The sequence below is a fragment of the Cannabis sativa genome, chromosome 8 (assembly GCF_029168945.1).
Source record: "Cannabis sativa cultivar Pink pepper isolate KNU-18-1 chromosome 8, ASM2916894v1, whole genome shotgun sequence".
NCBI lineage: Eukaryota > Viridiplantae > Streptophyta > Magnoliopsida > Rosales > Cannabaceae > Cannabis > Cannabis sativa.
Genome location: NC_083608.1, coordinates 29,729,808 through 29,736,833, shown reverse-complemented (window position 1 = coordinate 29,736,833; position 7,026 = coordinate 29,729,808). Strand labels below are relative to the sequence as shown.

Sequence of the window (7,026 nt, the reverse complement as noted above, 5' to 3'; positions counted from 1 at the left end):
AATTCATTTGTTCACAATGCAGTATTGACGGGTAATAAACTCTCTCAATTCTCAGATTACTTCAACAAGTTTACATTTTGATAGAAAAACTTGGTAAACTACTATTCCATTTATATTTTTAAGGTGTTGTGCTACAATTTTTATCATTTTGCCTCAGTGGCTAGTAACATATCCAATATAATTGCCTTTACATAATCTAAAGAGAAAACAAATTATAACTAAATAATTAAATCAAAATAAAAATTAAATAACAAAAAATAAAACTAAAATAATAAAACACAAAGTGTAATTTCTCTCTCTCCCTCTCTTTCCTCCTCCTCCTCCTCCTTCTTCTTCTTCTACAGCAGCAACTTCATCTTCATCATCATCATCATCATCATCTTCTTCTTCTTTTTTTCTTCTACAACAAGAATGATCATGGAGGTTAGATGTAGACAATAAAGGTTAGATATAGACTGTAGAAATAGGGGTGTTCACAAAGTATCCGATCCAATCCAATCCGCACGATCCAATCAAATCCAATCCGCAAAATGCGGATATCTGCACTTGTGCGGATTGGATTGGATTGAAAAATCCAAAATCCGCACTTATGCGGATTGGATGTTGTTTGACCTCAAAAAGTAACCGATCCAATCCAACCCGCACTTAATTATACATATTTTTAAAAAATTATAATATATAATATATATTAATCTAAAAAAAAAAAACACAAACTTCTTTTAGTAACATATTGAGTTGGTGCATTTTATTTATTTTATAATAAAAAATACAAGAAAAATAATTCTTATTCACATAGACATATACACATAAATTTATAAATTTAAATATATGTATACTAGCTTAGTTATTTTAGTAAGAGATACATATAGATTTTAGTGTAAATCTAAAGATAAGTACATATATATTGATATGTATATGTATATTGGTTTAATTTGTATATAAATAGAGATGTAAATAGATTATTATTGGAGATTAAGAAACAATAGTCTTTTTTTAATTTTTTTTCTATGAAATATTAAATAATTTATTATTAAAAAAATAACCGATCCAAAATAACCGATCCAATCTGCACTATTGCGAATTGGATTGGATTGGATTTAAACTCTTATGCGGATCGGATTGGATCCAAAATATAAAATCCGCACTTAGTGCGGATTGGATGTTGTTTGACCAAAAAAGTGCGGATTGGATCGGATGAACACCCCTATGTAGAAATTAGATTTGGACAAAGAAAGTGTTGAGATTTTATGCCTCAAGTAAAATCAATTTCATTATAATCTTATTTAATAATTAATAAAAGATTAGAAATTATTTTATGCTGTATAGTTCACTTGATTACCTTCATTATTATATGTTTAATATATAATTTTGCTAAATCTTGAATATAAAGTTATTCATGATTATATGTTTCAAATTATTTAGTCTCACTTATCAGTACACTGGATTTATACTGATGTGATAATCAACGATATGATTTATTTACGCTTGTATAAGTAGAATGTCATTTTCAGAGCATTAGCAAAGTAAACTTATATCAAATGTATCGGCTATACATCGGTCTGGACCGATATTGACAGTGAAAAAGATATCATAAACTTACTGTTATGTCTTTTCTAAGTCGATGTCACTTAGTCGGCCTTAAGTCAATTGATCCCAATCCTGAGATAGTTAGGTTCTAGCTTAATTGTACTATACGGGTTCCTTGACTTGTTTGTTACCCGCTTACCCGTAGGACTAGCTCATACTTACATCTTAAGAATTCAGTAGTACAATTGAGTAGGAGCGTTAATCACAAATATGGAATCTATAACTTCTATAACTATTTAGAAGTGACATAATAGTTTTCTTTGAGCTTGGCTAAACGCGGTAAATGAATCACGACTTGTCCTAGCGCTTGGGGTGAGATTTTGATGGTAACCAGTCACCAAAAATTCAATTTTTTTAGTGTTTTTTTTTTATTAAAAATTCGTTTTTAATAAAATAAAAGCTTAAAAATTCCAAAAATTAGTATAAAATTATATTTTTAAATTTTAAACCTAAATATTTTTTTTAAATAAAATAGAAAAATATATTAATTCTATAATAACAATGTAAAGAAATAGGAAACTAAGGCGTATTGTCTTTATTCTCTATCTCATTCCCACGAATATAGGGATTATCTTCGTGTCTTGGAAATGATGAGACTGATCTTTGGAATCGCCAACTTATACGCCTTGCTCAGTATAGATATGTCTGTATCTTGATCGGACGTCCTCTTGATTAACCTATTCAAACATCTGAGTGTTACAAATGTTTAAATTAGCCATTCATGAGTTGCTAGGAATACTCCTTTCCGCCCAGATAGGAAAAAAATGTAGGACACGTTTCATCCAGCTTATCACCACGTCACGATGCAAAAAATAGGATAACATGCCGCATCACCTAATCAAGCAAGCCTATGCTCTAGCATGGCATTCAAATATTACATTGCCTAATCAGGCAAGCTCATGCCATAATCTGGCATTCATATACCGCATTGCCTAATCAAACAAGCCTATGGTCTAGTCTAGCATCCATATACCGCATTGCCTAATTAGGCAAGCTCATGCCATAATCTAGCATTCATATACCGCATTGCCTAATCAGGCAAGCCTATGCCATAGCCTAGCATCCATGTATCACATCACCTAATCAGGTGTGCGTGTATATCACATTACCTAATCAGGTAAGCCTATGCCATAGTCTGGCATCCATGTATCACATCACCTAATCAGGTGAGCTTGTATATCACATTGATATTATCATTGCCTAATCAAACAATCAATAATTACGAAACCTGTCATGTCATGTGGTACATTATACTTTTCTTACCTTCAATCCAAATTCATGCATGTCAGCCAACCCAAGTGGAGAAACTTCCCTGATGATCTCAGCCCTATGTCACAACAACGGTAAACTAATAAGTGTTTATCCCAAAACATTGCTTAATATTTGTAAAGGATAACCTAGGGTTTCCTACCAAACCCCGTGGTATAAATACACTAAAACAACTTATATTTTGGCTCTAAAACATACACCATACTGTAGAGAGTATCACAAGCTTCGAAACGGCATATAGATCATCCAAAACAGACACCCGAGTGAAAAGTTATGACCAAAATACGATTTTTTGATCCCCCTTGAATTTCTAGAAATGGTAGACCATTTTGGTAAAAACGGTCGACCATTTTCTGGCATGAAAATTCCAAATTTTGCACTCTCCGAAACACTACCAAAACCTATCCAAATAATTCCAAACTTCACAGGACACATATATACTATATATACAACAATTTTTACGTAACAAAAATTAAAATCGAGGCCTTAAACAGAAAATGCCATTAAAGCTCAGACTTAAGCTTTAAAAAGTTCCAAACTCAATTTCTAACTCACAAACACCCAAATTCAACAAGTAAACATCAAAACTGATCCCATAGCTACCAAAGAACAATTCCATGAAGTCAGAATCTCCATAACTACTCTAAATCACAAAGTCACTATATAAAACCAATCGTTTTCAACTTCAAAATGAAACCAATTCTTACCTTAAGCTTTCTCTCTTCAATGATTTACTATCCTGCTACTACCGGAGCTTGAATTAGTAGGTTTCGAGTTAAATATTAAAAAAAAAAATGGATTAAGGGGGAGGAGGGTTTTGTCGCACCGAAAAAGAGAGTTTTGTTAGTTCTTCTATTATATTTTAAAGGGATATTTGCGGCATAATTAATATCATACGTTTTCAGTTTTATACACTTAAATACCACATGTATTTTTTCGACGGATTAAGGGCCCGTTTGGCACAGCTTTTGGAAAAGCTAACAGTTGCTTTTCAAAAAAGCTGTGACAAAAATGTGTTTGGTAAGCAGTTAAGAAATAGCTTATTGAAGAATTTATGGAAAAGCTACAGCTAAAAGCTAAAGCTACAACCCAACTTTTAGAAAAAGCTCTTTTGATTAAAAGACTCTATAATAAATTATTTTTACTAAAAAATTATTTAATTATTAATTATATATTATAAAAAATAAAAATGTTTTTTAAAATGAAAAAATATATAAAAATAAATAATATTTAAATTTCAAATTTTTTATTGTATTTTAAAAAATATTTTATATTTCATATTTTTATTATTAACAAATAATATTAATTTATATTTCTTATAAACTACAATTTTATCTTTTACAAGTGATAAAAATATAATTTAAAAATATTAAAAATTATTTTTATCAAATGCATATAAATTTATAATATAAAAAAATAAATTAAAAATATATAAAAAATAAAAATTTTATATAACATATTTTTTTATATATATATATATTTGTGATTATAATGAACTAGATTAAAATATTATCATTATTATAATAGAATCTTAACAAGTCACATCACTTTAAAAATTATAATTTACCAAACACTCAGCTCAGCTTTTTTTCACAGTTTTGCTACAGCTGCTTTTCCCCACAAAGACACTTACAATCGTTTTTTCCACAAAGACAACAAGCAACCCTAAATACCTTAAGTTACATTTCCGTTACTTCCGTCACTACTTCTCTGTTAAATCATATTCAAACATAGAGTATTTGCGGCATAAATACTTGATGTTTTAAATTTCATACATTTATATACCACATATTTTTTCTTTTAGCGGATTAAATACTTAAAGTTACGTTTACGCTACTTTTGTCATTATCAATTCATTAAATTCTATTAAAATAGACTAAGTTGACACCTGTCAACATATTAGTGGTCCACTAATATATTCTCAATAAAAAATTATTAAATAATTTTAAAATTTGTTAAATTGTAAATAAAACATAAAAAAAATGTATTTTTTTTGCTAAGCGTTATTCAATACAAAAAGTTATTAAATAATTTAAAGTTAAAAAAATAATTAAATAATATTTATTTAATTAATAAAAATAAAAAAAAATCTATTTTTTCAGAGATATAAAAAATATTATTTATAGTTATATCTTTCCTTGTTTTTTCGTATTTGTGCAAATAAATTTGTTGAAGATATTTTTGTAAAAAAAATCAAGTTTAGGTATAATACTGAAAAAATCTCTTATAATAGGATTTAAGAGACTTATAGTGATGAAGGTAATGTAAATATAACTTTAAGTATATAATCCGTCAGAAGAAAAAACATGTGGTATATAAATATATAAAATTTAAAACATCAAGTATTTATGCCGCAATACTCTATGTCTGAATATGATTTAGCAGAAAAGTAGTGACAGAAGCAACGGAAATGTAACTTAAAGTATTTAATCCGTCGAAAAAAACATGTAGTATTAAGTGTATAAAACTGAAAACGTTTGGTATTTATGCCGCAAATATTCCTATTTTAAAACATAATATATATAAGAGTAATTTACAGCATAATCTCCTTAAGTGGCCAGGTTTTTGCAACTAACTCTTAATTCTAAAATTTTGGTGGTAAAACCTCCTAAACCCAAGTTCTGTTAGCACTTAGCCCATTCCATTTATTTTTAGGTGTTAAGTGCCAGATTGGAATGTCTACGTGTACATAGTGTACACGTGGCACAATTTAATTAGTCCACGTAATAAATATTTATAATTAAAATAAAATTTAAAATAAAGAAAAATAATTTAATTTGTTTTAACAGAAAAATAATTTAAAAATTAAAAGTAAAACATTTTTTTTTCAATCCAACAAATCCTTTTTTTTCTTCATTATTTTCTATTTTTCTTCTTCTTCATCTTCTTCATACCATCGACATCCACCGAAACCACCACTACCTACCATCTACAACCACCACTGCTCACCAACGCCACTACCGTACCCTATTTTTTATACCTAAATCACACATACACAAAAACAAACAAACAAAAAAATCAAACCAAATTTGAGAACCCTAGATCTGAAAACACTTCACATTCATCCAACCCCATATCTGAAGCCTTCTCTCGCAACACCTCCACCGCTCCTTCTCTTGCCGGAAAACTTGGGGCAAATCTGAAAATGCCCTCCCTCTCCACTTGGATCAGGAAAATAAAACAAAAATAGATAAGAAAAAAAGCTACGAACTTTACAATATTACACAAAAGAAAAAAAGAGAGAGAAGATGATTTGGGAAAAGCCCAGATGAATATAGATAAAAATACATTATATATACATACCAGAAGAAGAGCAGACAACTCGATCTCGGTCGTGGGTCGAGGAATTGAAGGAGGGTTTCTATTACAGGAGTTTCTTGAGGCTAAACGCAAGAGAGAGAGAGAGAGAGAGAGAGAGAGAGAGAGAGAGAGGAATCAGGTTGTGGTGGCTGTGCGAAAGGAGCAGGCGGTCAGTGGCGGGGTACCTGGTCTGGAGAGGAGCGGTCGGAGTTTCGGGGTTGGGGTCTGGTAAGAGAGAGAGGGTGAAAGAAATGTGTTTTAGGTTTAGATTATGATTTTTTTAGCAGAGAAAAAGATAAAAGAAGAAGAAGAAGAAGGAGGAGGAGGAGGGAGTTAGGGTTTTTTTTCTAAAAAAAATTATTTTATTAAAATTGTTTTTTTTAATTTTTAAAGAAAAATTAATTTTTTTTTATTTTTAAAATAATTAATTTTAAATATTTATTATGTGGACTAATTAAATTGTGTCACGTGTACATTGTGTACATGTAGACATTCCAACCTGATACTTAACACCCAAAAATGGATGGAAATGGCTAAGTGCTAACAAAACTTGGATTTATGAAGTTTTACTACCAAAATTTTAAAATTGGGGCTTAATTGCAAAAACCTAACCACTTAAAGAAGTTATGCTGCAAATATTCTACATATAATATATATATATAAAAAAACTTAACTGTCAGTTGTATTTATATATAATAATAAAATAATAATAATATATATTAATTATAATATTAATATTATAAATAAAAATTTTATTAATAATAATTATTTTACTATTTTTTTCAACCACTAAGAAATCTTTAATTTTAGGGTATTTGGTTAACTCTAGTATTCCAAAATACTTTGGTATTTCTAAAATCAACTTATCTC

The 7,026-nt window shown here is 29.2% G+C and overlaps 1 long non-coding RNA gene across 1 annotated transcript; it reads right to left on the bottom strand.

Annotated features, from left to right (window-relative positions):
• Positions 1–5,589: 5,589 nt before the first annotated feature.
• LOC133030230 (uncharacterized) lies at positions 5,590–7,026 on the bottom strand. The gene is made up of 2 exons (XR_009684097.1): positions 6,160–7,026; positions 5,590–6,017 (listed from the first exon to the last, which is right to left on the bottom strand). It is a non-coding gene; the product is annotated as an uncharacterized LOC133030230 (long non-coding RNA).